At 35.8% G+C, this 13,753-nt stretch overlaps 1 protein-coding gene and 1 long non-coding RNA gene across 9 annotated transcripts in view; one reads left to right on the forward strand and one right to left on the reverse strand.

Moving 5' to 3' along the window:
- The window catches only part of LOC106510680, a 337,456-nt gene that overhangs the window by 316,281 nt on the left and 7,422 nt on the right, over nucleotides 1-13,753 (reverse strand). For all 5 annotated transcript variants that reach the window (XR_002345450.1, XR_002345448.1, XR_002345449.1 and 2 more), the window contains exon 2: nucleotides 5,483-5,641. This is a non-coding gene — a long non-coding RNA (uncharacterized LOC106510680). The remainder of the gene's footprint in view (nucleotides 1-5,482; nucleotides 5,642-13,753) is intronic.
- Nucleotides 5,640-13,753, forward strand: part of RBBP8 (RB binding protein 8, endonuclease) — a 96,147-nt gene continuing 88,033 nt past the window's right edge. For 2 of the 4 annotated variants that reach the window (XM_021097738.1, XM_021097735.1), the window contains exons 1-2: nucleotides 5,640-5,869; nucleotides 12,265-12,317. The gene's annotated coding sequence lies outside the window, so the exon portion shown is untranslated. The remainder of the gene's footprint in view (nucleotides 5,870-12,264; nucleotides 12,318-13,753) is intronic. The other 2 variants (XM_021097736.1, XM_021097739.1) reach the window with 2 other exon arrangements.

Raw genomic sequence — 13,753 nt, forward strand, 5'->3', positions numbered from 1 at the left:
CCACAGCAACACCATATCTAAGCTGCATCTGCAACCTACACCATGAATTACAGCAACACCAGATCCTTAACCCACTGAGAGAGGATGGGGATCAAATGGGCATATTCACAAAGACAGCATCAGGTCTTTAATCCGATGAGCCACAACAGGAACACCTGGATGTCTTTTGATTTGTGTTAGTATGGAATATTTTTTTTGATCCTTTTATTTTTCATCTGTCTGGATCTTTTAGGTAAAAGTATGTTTATTGGGGGAGCACATAGTTGAGTTTTCCATTTTTACCCAATCTAGCCATTTCCATGAGACCACTAAACTCTACCTGGGTAATCCCTCTCTTTTCCATGGCCTGAATACTCTTTCCAGGCAGTAAGCTGTACTGATTGCAGGACTCACCTTGTTTGTTTACTCTCTCTCTCAGAGATAACTGTTCTTTGTTGACTGATGTACAATGTCTTGAAAACCATTGTTTTATACATTTTGCCCTTGTTTTTTCAGGTGATAGGGTAAATATGATTCCTGTAACTCTATCCTGGCTGGAAGCAGAAATCTTAATGCTTTATTCTTAATGGTATAGCACCTACAACCCTCTTCAAAAGAATGTTCTTGCGTTACCAGAACCACTTCTCATAGAGAGCTTAAAGTGCCTGGAAGTTTACAAATCCTTGGAGCAGCTAGTAGCAAGTGACTGGTTCAGGAGTATGAAAGCTCCTAGTTCCTTTGCCTCCAGGTAGGATAAACTCTTTCTTTGTAATTTATGCTCCAAAGCTCCCTGGGACCAGGCTGATGCTGAAATCATACCCTTGCTTTTCTTATTCTCCTTTCTGATCCTGCCTTCCTGACTCCCTTACTAGTGTCACATTGGAGTGCATTTCTAACAAATCGCTTGCAGGTGAATCCATACTTCAGCGGCAACTTTCGGGGGACACAGCTTGAAATTAACTTGCATTTTAAAATTGCTTTTCTGTAAAATATCTCCTTGATTGGTCTATCTTCTTTTGCTTCAACATTTTCTGAATTGTTCACTTGCACAGAAGAACTTTAGAATAAAAGAATTGAGCTGAATACTTATAATACATCCAATCAAACACCCTCATTTTATTAACAAAGCAATTGAAGCTCAGGACATTAAATAAATAACTAACCCACGTTTCCATATGCTAAGGGCAGTTGAGGCAAGACCAAAATCAGGTTTCCTGATTTGGCCTTATTCAGGTAAAACATGCTCTTAATTTCATTGTGATCAGGTTTTACTAGCTATTGGATAGTATGTTGCAAACCTTTACTTATGAATATTGGCAGATATAAATGTTTGTACAAACTTTTTCTGCAGGTGCAAGTTTATGCCTGTACCAGTTTGACTGCCTTCCTCATTTTATGATCTGTGAACATTAACCCTTGAAAAGGGTAAAGTAATGAACATTTGCATTTAAGAAAATCTTTTAAATTTAAATCTAAAACCAAAATCTAACCACATTCACAGCTTCTTTTTCTCTCCTCTCCTCTCTCTCTCCCTCTGCACCCCTTCCCTTTTCTTCCCTCAGTCATAGGCAGTGTGAATTTGAGGTAAAAAATCAGAGTCTTCAATAACTTAATAGTGTGCCATGACCCTATAGAGTGCTGTAGCATTGGGATTGGTGGCCATGTTGGACTTTAAGCAAAGAGTAGAAATGGAGCTACTTCCATTTCTTAAGGATTCCATTTTTTCATTTTTCAATTTATTCTAATTTTATAACAACCTTCAATATTTTCTTAATTTTACTTTCCGGTAGACTCCCTCAACTTTATTTTCCAACTCTTGTTAACTTTATTTCTGCCATCATATTTTCACTTTCCAGTATCTATTTGTATTCTCCAAAAGTTCCACTTTTAGATAGCCTTCTATTCTTGTTTCATGTAATCAGTATTTTCTCTTCTTTGTTTGAAGAAATTAATATAGAAGATACTTTAAATTATTATTATTCTGTTCCCAATACATTGACTATTTTCTGCAAGTTTTTATCCACTTGTTTCTTTTCATCTCTTTCACATTAGATACTCTTTATATCTTAGAATGAGGCATAAAAATGCTGGTTTGCAACTATGTGTGCCTAGGTCAGACTTAATTTATTTATATTAGGGTAATATTTACTGGTAGGCTTAACGTTAGAGTATGGTTTCTCATCTTTGGCACTACTGACATTTTGGGTCAGATAATTATGTGGGGAGAAAGTGAGAGAGGTGAAGGATGTGTTGTCCTGTGCATTGTAAGATGTTTAGTAGCAGCCCTGCCCCCTATCCAGTAGGTACCAGCAGCACACCTCTCCACTACATCTCCCAGATGTTTACAATCAAAAATTTCTCCAGACATTGCCAGTGACCCCTGGGGGCAAAATTATCCCTAGTTAATAACCACTGCATTAAGGTGATGAGAGTTTTGAGAGTTTCTTGGAGAGAAATTCTCCAGTTTTCTGCTTTCACAACGAGTTTTACAAACCTGGTTACCAGCATTCAGAAGCCAAACAGTGTAATGGTACTGGGCATGTCACGATTCAGTAGAGAACTCTTATCTATACTGAATGGTATATTCTGTGGTAGGCAGAATAATGGTCTCTCAAAAATGTCCACATCCTAATCCTAGGAATCTGTGCATATGTTCTGTTACATGGTAGAGACGGAACTAAGAATGAAGATATAATTAAGGTTGGTAATCAACTGACCTTCAAACAAGGAGATTATCCTGGACCATAGAGCTGGATATAAATACAAAAGGGTAAGGCAGTAGAGTCAATGTCAGAATAATGTAATGTAAGAAAGACTTCACTGGCCATTGCCGGCTTTGAAGATGGAAAGGTGCCATGAGTCAAAAACACAGGCAGCCTCTAGAAGCTGGAAAAGATGAGAAAACAGATTCTCCCCTAGAGTGTCCAGAAAGGAATTCAACCTGTCTGACTCTTTGTATCTTAGAATGTTGATCCTGCTGACTTCAACCCAGTGATTCCCATTTTGGACTTCCGACCTCCACAACTATAAGATAAAAAGCTTGTGTCCTTTTAAGCCACTAAGCTTCCAACAATTTGTTATAGCAGCCATAGGAAAATAATACAATCTCATTACTTTACTATTCAACCTCAGCTTTGCTCAGCATGTTAAATAACGCAATCAACACTCATCCTCATATCTTCTTCCAAATTTATGGACACCTCTTTTCTGCTACCTCTCTCATTCTCTTCATGCTGTTTTCTTTACTATCATTTTGGTAGACTTTTAGAATTAATAGAAATAATCACCCATGTTCACCTACCATGTTTAACTGGTTTTATTTTTAGCTGACATTTTATTGGCGCCCTCACTGTGTACTAGATTTTTGGATAAAGCCTCATGTGAATTTTATTATTTGAATTTTATAATTACCCTAGGGGTTATGTACTACTACTTTCATTCACATCTTGTAAATAAAACAGATGCCTGATTCAGGTGACAAAGCTAATATGGAACAGAATTGGGATGGAACCCAAGTCTTTCTGACTTCCAAGCCTATATTCCTAAGCAATTATGCAATCTTGCTAATTTCCACAAAGTACACTCTAGAGCATGGGTCAAATCCAGCTTGTCACTTGTTAATAAAATTTTATTGGAACACAGCCATGTCCATTTGTCGAATATTGTTTACATCTGCTTTTGTGCTACAATGTTAGAGAGGAATAGCTAAAACAGAGACAATTTGGCCCATAAACACTAAAATACTTACTCTCTGATCCTTTACAAAAAATTCTGCTGATCCCTGCTATAGAAAATAACCTTCTTACTAAGTTTTGAGGTCATGGTGTCCTTGGGTACCTAAAACTTTTGTCACTACATCAAAGGCATTCTTTTTCTTGTTCCCTCAACATTTTGTTATCCTGCATATAGCAATCTTTGGTCATAGTTAAAGAGGAAAGTTTCTAAACCAATCTCCTTTGTGAGGTCTTTCCCATACTCAGTCATACTTGCTCTCTTTTCTGTGCTCCTACCTCAGTTATTCTCTCTTTCTCTCTCTCTCTCTCTCTCTCTCTCTCTCTCTCTCTCTCTCTCTCTCTCAGGACTGCACCGGCAGCATATGGAAGTTCCCAGGCTAGGGGGTCACATGGGAGCTGCAGCTGCCAGCCTATGACACAGCCACAGCAACAACGGATCCAAGCCTCATCTGTGACCACATAGCAACTTGTGGCAACACTGGATCCTTAACCTACTGAGCGAGGTCAGGAATCAAACCTGCATCCTCACGGATACTGTGTTGGGTTCCTAACCCACTGAGCCACAATGGAAACTCCAGTTATTCTAATTATAGTACTCATGCAGTTCAATTCATATAACAGTTATCAGTTGTGATTACCCTGGGATCTAGCAAGTGTTGCCCCTGAGTAGATATTTACTCAGTGAGCATTTATTAAATACTTTCTAAGTTTCTGCGCTAGACACTGAAGACACAAAGATAAATATGGCATCTTGAAATTAATATATAGTTTACTTAATTAGGTACCAAAATAGAAAAGAAGCTAAACATGGAGGCTGAGCCTAGGTCCCTGTAACAACTACAGCAGGATCACCTGAAGTATTGGGGTAACATCCCAGACCTACTGAATCAGTATCTCAGGAGGTGAGGTCCAATAATCTGTGTTCTTAATCAACACTTCAGATTATATTTAACAGGAAAGCTGGAGAATCTCCATCAGTAGATAGGAAAGACTGTTTTTAAATGCATAAATATCATGAGAGTAAGAAAAAAATCTCACATGATCTCCCTTAATACAAATAAATTTCTGTCAAAATGTGATCTTGTGTTGCTCACTTCCTCCATCCAAAAGATTAGAAGACACACTTAGGTGGCAACTTGGACACTGATCCCATCTCTTACTAAATTTTCCTTTTTTCACCATTATAATCCTGTACCTAGCACAGTTTGTGGCACACAGTCATTTTCAAGAATTTGTGTTCAACTGATGAATATCCAAAGTAAAACCTCTCCAGGTTGTCCTAGTATGTAGAAATAGGCGTTTTTCCAATTTTAGACTGGAATGGTATGAAGATCATTTGAGTACAAGGAAGATAACACACCCAGGCAAAAGTCTGGTCAACCCACATCTTGTTTTCCTCCCTCTAGAAAGGGTTCCTTCAAACTCTCAGGGCTACTGCCCTTGTGGGGAATATCGACATCCTCCCTGCCACTTCAAAGCTGAGCAAGACCAAGTGGACTAGTGGAAAGGTAAGGTATTATGGATTCTTCTTCATTGTAATCTTCTAGAGGCTTTAGTCTGCAAAGCCCTGGAGTACATTTAAAAATGGATTACCTGCCCCTGAGGATGGTAGACACTCAAGTTATCTACAATGAGAGGTTTATAACAATGGACTCTTGCTGTACCTGACACAGATCTACCCCTCCCACTGGAACTCTGAATTATTTTGCTGGAGGCTACAACATTCTGAGCAGTTTGTTGGGAGTTGACGGGAGGTGGGGATAACTTACCTGGTACAAGCTTAGCAGAGCTGAGCCGCTGCAGCTTGTTGGGCTAGCCTTTGATGCAGACTGGTTGGACGGGTTCTGGATCTACAGAAGAACCGGTCTGACTGGCCTGCTGTGCCAACATATTCTGGTTTGATTCCATGTTCCACAGACGGTAGAAACCTGCCCAGCCAGTTAAATGAAAGGCATATTAGGTTATCCATTGCAAACCTTATATAGCTTAGATGCAGCAGAACTCTTCCACACAGCAGTGGTGTCTAGCAATCTAGCGTGGTCCAGAGAGGTGTCTCCCACTGATTTACTGTGTACGTTCATAGCTGTAGGGAAAGTCAGCAGTGAAACACCTGCTGCTTTTGACCAAGAGCAGAAGTTTTCTAAGTAAATTGAAGGGTAAGTTAATGTATTTTTTTATCTTTCTCAATTTTCTAAGCACTTTCAGAAGGTTAATTAAGAAATGATGTTTAAGATAATCTATTTTTAACACGGTAGTACCTGCATTCTATCTTTTATATAAAGCTGGTTAGATACTGTCTTATAATATTTGTACATATGTTCATTGATTTGTTTAGATAAAGGTTATTTGGTATATAATACACTTCTGCTATAAGTCTTTGTAAAATGGGCATGGCTGTAGTCATTAAGAAAAGTGGGTTGAATAATTTTGCTAAATATATTTTACCTATTAATATAATGATTCATCTTAAGCCATCTACTTCTTTGATAACATACTATTATATTTTACAGGCTGTTGCTATATGGTAATGTTTTATATGGCAAATCTAATTGTGGATAAAATAATAATGGCCTTTTTAAGGCATAAAAAATAGTGCTGGCCTGCCTGGTGATCGTTAAGTACTTTAGAAGAACAATTCACAGCAAGAAATGAGGAGTGTGAAAAACAAAGATTGTGGAATCTGGTAACTGATTAACTATTGGAGCTCAAAAGCACTTGCTGAGCTGAATAGAAAGGAATGAAGACAGGTTTTGTCATGCCTATTAGGTCTGAAAACCTTTTTAGGTTAAAGAATATTTGGGTCTTCCTTTAATTTATATTTTAAAATAATTCTTTTCTCTCTCTCTTTCATTGATCCAAATAATTTATTTTAGTAACCTGTTTCATTTAAAATGAAAATTATCAAGCCCTTTAGATTTGTTTTGGCATACCAAATTACCCCCTTAGTTATTAATATTAGATTGAATTGAGTGCACACATCCTCCGGGCATTCAACTTAACGTATCAGCTGACATATGAAATTTATCTGGAAATTAAAATAACTTTTTAAAACAGATTTATACTAAATATTTTCAAGGACTATCTCCAGGCCATCACATGACTTTCCTTGAACTGAGCAATACTAAGGCATCCTTTTCATAGTCCTTATAGAGCCCTCACTTTGTCATTATGTTCAAACTTAAAGGCTATATGTTTCCTTAGAATGCTAATAAAGAATTTTTTTAAAGTGAGGATGAATGTTCAGATGTGATTTCATTTTTTGCAGGGAAACCTTTTGCATGCTGTTTAGTCCTACCCCAAGGCAATTCTGCATAAAACTTCTGATAATCAGCTAAATTTCTAAAAAGCTATGTAATATTGAATCTGCAAAAGTAATGTGCTGATTCAGCATAAACTGTATTCTGACAATTTTTGGAGAATATAGATAAAAAATTTTAGTTGGTTGAGTTTTTCTCTTTTCAATTAATTTTCAAGCCAAATGTAGATATATGTCAACAGAGTACACTTTTACTGTTTAGAGTAAATATATATAGTAATTTAAGATTTTTAAACCTTGCTTAAAATACTGTTTAAATATAAACTTAATTTGGGATTCCAATTTATTCATTAAGGATTTTTTATGCTTATGGTTTTAAGGAAAGCTATTTAGGAACTAGATGTATATATCCATATAAAATTTGTGGGTAAAATTTCAAGTCTAACTACATTTTGGAGAGGGATTCTACATTTTGGAGAGGGATTCTACAGCTATTACCTATCCTTAATAGGATTTCCAGTTTCAAATATATGAATGTCCTATTAAATACTTTCATGTATTTTCCATAAATTAATTCCTTTAAAATACTGATACATTGTGATGTTTTGATTGAAATTAAGAATATATGGATTAATCAATCAAATTAGAAGTCTATGATTGCCTGTGTGTGTATTTTACATAGCCCTGTATTATCTGAGGGCCCAGGTCAAAAAATGATCTAGTCATTTAAAAATCTTTTTATTCCCTAAGTCTAGTTTAGGATGCATTCCTTTGTCTTTATTCCTGGCCACAAAGTTTCATACAATGACTCTTTTTGTCATCCATGCTAGTTTTCTTAACAACTACATAACCTCTTCCCTTCCTGAATATATTCATGTATTTCCTACCAAAAGCACTTAGAATCATGACATTTTGGGCTACAAGGACTCTTTACAAATAACTAATGAATTCAACTTATTTTTTAGTTGAATAAAAAGCCCCCAAATGTCGCTAACTCACTACTATACAAGCTAAGGGTAGAGATGAGACCAGAACATCCCAGGTTCCTAATACCAGCCCGGACTAATATTTTTTTCACTACTCCATGCAGACTCTTCTGAATACTACTTGCAATTTATTCTGTTTACTAAAGGACTTGTAAAAAGGTAAAATTGGGCTATATAAGGTATGTTAAGGAGTATTTGCTTAACCAAGAAATTATTTGCTTTTATATTTTAATCTATATAATTACTGCCCCCAAACCTTTTTTGGTATCAAGTGGCTGAATTTATGGGGATGCCATTGGTAATGGATATGACCACCTCTTTGCTACCTTCTTCTCTTAATGCTCTCACAAAATTTTGTATCAAATTGCTAAGAGTACCACACATTCCTTCAAATTTGCTCAGATTATTTCTAGGCAAATAAGTTATCTTCTGATTTATTATTGCTTTAAACTGTCTCAACAGTTTATTTTCTTAGTATGTATATAAGTATGTATATACTTTTGTATTGTTTTAATCACTTTTATGTGGCTATAGTTTAGGATTTAACCTAAGAAATTAGTACTTCTAAACTTTGGTTAGAACTGACAGGAAAATTTCAGTAAGTTTATGAAGTCCAGAATTGCAGGATTCAAAATCCATCTTAGGGGAGATATACCTGTTATTTAAAAGGTGAGATCTTAATACAGTACTTTGCACACAAGTGCTCAAAAATGCTTTAAATGTTTTTAACTTGAGGAATTTCAAGGAAATAGGACCACAGAAAGCTTGAAAACCAAAGGCTCAAAATTTTCAATTCTGATTCTTAAGCTAAAAGTTAATTTTCCTAAACCCCTTATCTTTTCACAGATAAACTCTTACCTGAGGGATGCTTCTAAATTTGGTAAATTTAGTTCATTCCAAGTGAACTCTAGAAAATAATTACCTCCATTTGTTTCTCATCTTTACAATCAAGAGAAAAGGTACATTGAGAACTATGTCTAGATACTCATGTTGCAACAGAAGAAAGGGTGGGGGAAAAACTGTAATTGTAATGTATACATGTAAGGATAACCTGACCCCCTTGCTGTACAGTGGGAAAATAAAAAAAAAAAAGAGAGAGAAAAGGTAGTATATTGAAAAATGTATGGATTTTTGAGACAAACTGAGATAGGTTTGAATACTGATTTTGCTGCAAACTAGTTTACCCTTGGGAATTATTTAACCCTGAGTTCTCTTTTCTCCATCTGTAAATTAAGAAAACTATTACCATTCTCTAAGAGTTCTTGGAAGGATCAAACAAGATATTGTATACAAAATACCTAGCAGTCTCTAGAACATAGTAGGTATAGCACATCAATATTCTTTACACCTCTTTAATATAATATATAACAAGTTTTTTTGTGTTTGTTTTTTGCTTTTTAGGGCCCCACTCGCAGCATATGGAAGTTCCCAGGCTAGGGGTCAAATTGGAGCGTTAGCTGCTGGCCTATACCTCAGCCACAGCAACGTAGGATCCAAGCTGCATCTGCGACCTACACCACAGCTCATGGCAATGCTGGATCTTTAACCCACTGAATGGGGCCAGGGATCAAACCCACATCTTCATGGATACTAGACGGATTTGTTTCCACTGGGGCACGACAGGAACTCCCTAAAATATATTTTTTAAATGGTTCTATAGAAATAGCTAATTTGGATAACATAAGACTAAAAACCAAACTTGCTATGCATCAAAAACTAACTAGGAAATAGAGAACAGTATAGCTCATTGTGTTAAAGACATAGCCTTAAAAGTAATCAGAAAACATTATCTTAGAAATTATGTATTACTGACAAAGTGAAAATAAAATTTACATGGCAATTTTTATTTCAAAGTTCTATCTTAAGTCTACTCCCTTGAAGGTTCTGTGCCTATCTTTTCCACAATGATTAGAGCGAGGAACATTTCCTTCCAACATGAAAATATTTTAGATCTAATAAATTTCTGAATGAATCTTGAAATATTAAGAAATACAAGATCAATAACTTTCTGTAGCTCATAGTACAATATTTATGGACATGGAGCAATATTATAGAGTTCTGCAATGAGGCCTTCTATTAAAAATTTACATTTAACATAAACAGATCTTCTCAACTTATGATGTCTCTATAAACCCACTGTAAATTGAAAATATCTTAAGTTGAAAATGCATTTAATAATCTAACCTACTGCACATGATAGCTTAGTCCAGGCTACCTTAAATATGCTCAGAACACTTATATTAGGCTACATTTGTGCAAAATCATCTAACACAAAGCCTAGTTTATAATAAAGTGCTGAATATCTTATATAACTTATTGAATACGGAAGGGTGGTATGGGTACAGAATGGTTTAAGTGTACCAGTGTTTACCCTCGTGATCATGACTGGGAGCTGTAGCTGCCCAGCATCATGAGAGAGCATCATACTGCATATTGCTAGCCCAAGAAAAGATAAAAATTCAGAACCTGAGTCATAGTTTCTACTGAATGCATATAGCTTCCACTCCATCATAAAGTCAAAAAATCCTTAATATCAAACCATCTTAAGTTGAAGGCCATCTGCACAGGTCTATATTTGGAGGTCTCAATGGAAAGTAAATGAAATATAGTCTGAGATGGAAGGACCAATCACATTTCTCAAAATATTAACACTGTGATCAATTTTCAATCGTATAATACCATCTATGTGACACTTTAGTGAGCTGCTGCATTCTGCTCTAGTCACTGTCCAAGTGATTGTTTAACAAAATTTAAAACAAATATATGCTGCTCAGGAACAAGGATACTATTTTTTAACTAAAATATAGAACTAACCACTACAGCCTGACAATAGGCCAGGAATCTGTACCCTGGACCTGGAACCTGGCTACAACGAAAGCCGGTTACAGGCCATCCAGCAAGAAAAGTTGTTCAATCCATTCCAGCACAACAATACCACAGTTTTACTTGTTAAGAGGAATGACATGTTATTCTAGTTCCACCAGTAAATGTAAACACTTATACTGTAAATTAAAATCTCAGTGGTCCTTTGGTACCTCAACAAATCATTGTTAATACTAATGTTAAGGTCAAGTAAGTAATATTAAACCAAATTTGCTCAAAGGAAGAGCACAGTGACTCTGAAATTAAAATTGGGGTATATTTTTAATCTGACTTCTCAGACTATGGTTTGTTATCTGAGTTTATTAGAACAAGTGATTAATGGTGCCATGATATAATTCAGTCCCTCTTGAGTCAGTTAGTTTGAATTTATTTCATAGTCACATATTATATCCAGCAGTATTATTTCTGTAATTACATAGCAGTTTTCTCAAAGTGTAGACAATGAACCATCTGACTCACCTGGGGGATGCCTATTAAAAATGCAGATTGCTTAACTCTGTTCTAAATACAACACTTACAATCTCTGTTGGGTATATTCTATAAATCTACATACTTTAATATTTTCTATATTATTTTAATGTTGAATAATGATGGAGAAGCAGCAAGAAAAGATTATCTTGTGTATAAGAGACTGCGTAAGGAAGGGTGTATGAGTTTCTTCAAAACCAACCATTATCACTATCAGAAAAATATCCTTAAATGCACTTTTCAACCAATCTTGGGTCAGCATTGACATCCTTACAAATTAATCTGACTGTCCCATCCATGTATGCAAACTTTCAAAAGTTAAATTTTCCATTCATAACTTAAAAATAGTGAAATGGAAATCTTACATTTAACCTTTTTCTCTGAGTTTGGGTTCTCCACGGAAAGTAGAACCTGAGTCCTCCAGTTTATGCACAAATTCTTTACCAGGGAACAGGAATGGGGGATTAGGAAGAGGAATTGGGAAGGGAGGGAAAGCCAATACAAGAGTGCATCCAGTTTATGACCTAGCACAGGCAAAGGGGCTTTGGGCTCAATCCCAGTATCTTCCTTTTTTTTTTTTCTTCTTTTAAGGGCTACACCTGCAGTATATGGAAGTTCCGAGGCTAGGGGTCAAAACAGAGCTGTAGCTGCTGGCCTAAGCCATAGCCACAGCCATATGGGATCCGAGCCGTGTCTGAGACCTACACCACAGCTCATGGTAATGCCGGATCCTTAACCCACTGAGTGAGGCCAGGGATTGAACCTGCATCCTCATGGATCCTAGTCAGGTTCGTTACCACTGAACCATGAAGGGAACTCCCCAGTACCTTCTTAGGAGCCATGAAGCTACCTCAGAATTGCTGGCCAGAATACATGAGATAGGAAAATTTATGCACCAGTTCTGACTTCCATCAATTAAGGGTTGCTTCATGCATTGTTAATTTCCTCCTACTTTCAGGTTGTACTTCCACTTCCAAAGACTTCAGAGAAGTCCTCAAGGCCAAAAGTCAGGTAAGGGCTGTCAGGTTTCACCTGACAAGAATTCAGTTGCTCCTATAATGATCAGAACAAGCAGGACCCAAGAGATGACTAGTACGTCACCATTACAGAACAAATATAAACAGCTTTTTCCTTAATTTAACATTATACTTTTAACTAATACACTATACAACAAAAATGGATTATTTGAGAAATGAGTACAGCAATTTCAAATGGAAAGTGAGGAACTTTAGCCTATTTTTGTCTGATATATTTGATCCATTCCCACAAAACCTGAGATGCATGGAAACTTAATCTTCTGTGAGAAAGGTATTTTCTAATAAACTTCATTTCATTTCCTGAATTTGGTTGCCAATTTTTAAAGAGCCAAACAGCAGCAAAATGAAAAATTAGTGTGTACCCGGTAAATATTATGTCCAGCACTTACCCAAAGACTTTATTGTTTAAGTTTTCATTGGTAAAACCAGAAAAAAACAGATTTGACTACAGTGGACCCTCAAATAACACTTCTCACTATAGTAAAACACAGATTTTTGAATACTACAAGTTTGTCTTGGACTATATCCAATAGGGTCTGATTACAAGAGCTAATTCATTATAACCTATAATGTGATTCTGGAACATGGCTACAAAGATGTTAGATGGAGGCTCTAGTCAAATGGATTAAAAATAGAAAAGTGAATAGCCAGTTATGTGTTTAAATATATACTATATTTGTTTGCATATGATAGAAACTTAGCTTAGAGAAAATGGCAAAGTACAAAGAAAAGAAATCTGATTTAAAAAATCATATCCTCTTTTCATTTATCTTGAACTATGTTAGAATAGAATAATTATCTGAGTTTTAAAAAATTCTTCCTTAGAAGGTGGTTTTGAACTGAAAAGGGAAAACTGGACTGAAGAGGACATAGAAATAAGAAAAAGTGGGGACACACACTGCTGAACAAAGTCCTGTAATAACAGGTACTGTTTTCAAAAGGAGTTATCCTCAAACACACTCAGGGGTTCACTAAATTAGCTCAGATCATAATCAACTTGATACCAATATTCCCTTTCTCGGATTGAAGCTGAATAGATCATAAATCTCTATTAAATAAATGATTTCTTACAACCATCAATTTCTGAAATAAATATATAAATTAGTTTCTCTCTTCTACACAATTTTGTAGTTGGGCTAGGTAATTGTTAAAATCCCTTGGAATATAATGGAAATAACAATATAATACTACCTGACTATTTAACTGCCTGACTTATTTGAACTTAACTGAATCAAATAAGATATGTAAAAGAACTTCACAAATTGTAATTTAATCCCTTCTATAATTATAAATCTCTCACAATTTGCATAGCAATTCAAGAATTTCACTACAATATACATCAGCAATTCGAAAGATCCCTCTGATTAGCTATACAGCTCTTAAATCTATTAACAATAGCTTCTTATACTA

Source organism: Sus scrofa, chromosome 6 (genome assembly GCF_000003025.6).
Source record: "Sus scrofa isolate TJ Tabasco breed Duroc chromosome 6, Sscrofa11.1, whole genome shotgun sequence".
Taxonomy (NCBI): Eukaryota; Metazoa; Chordata; class Mammalia; order Artiodactyla; family Suidae; genus Sus; species Sus scrofa.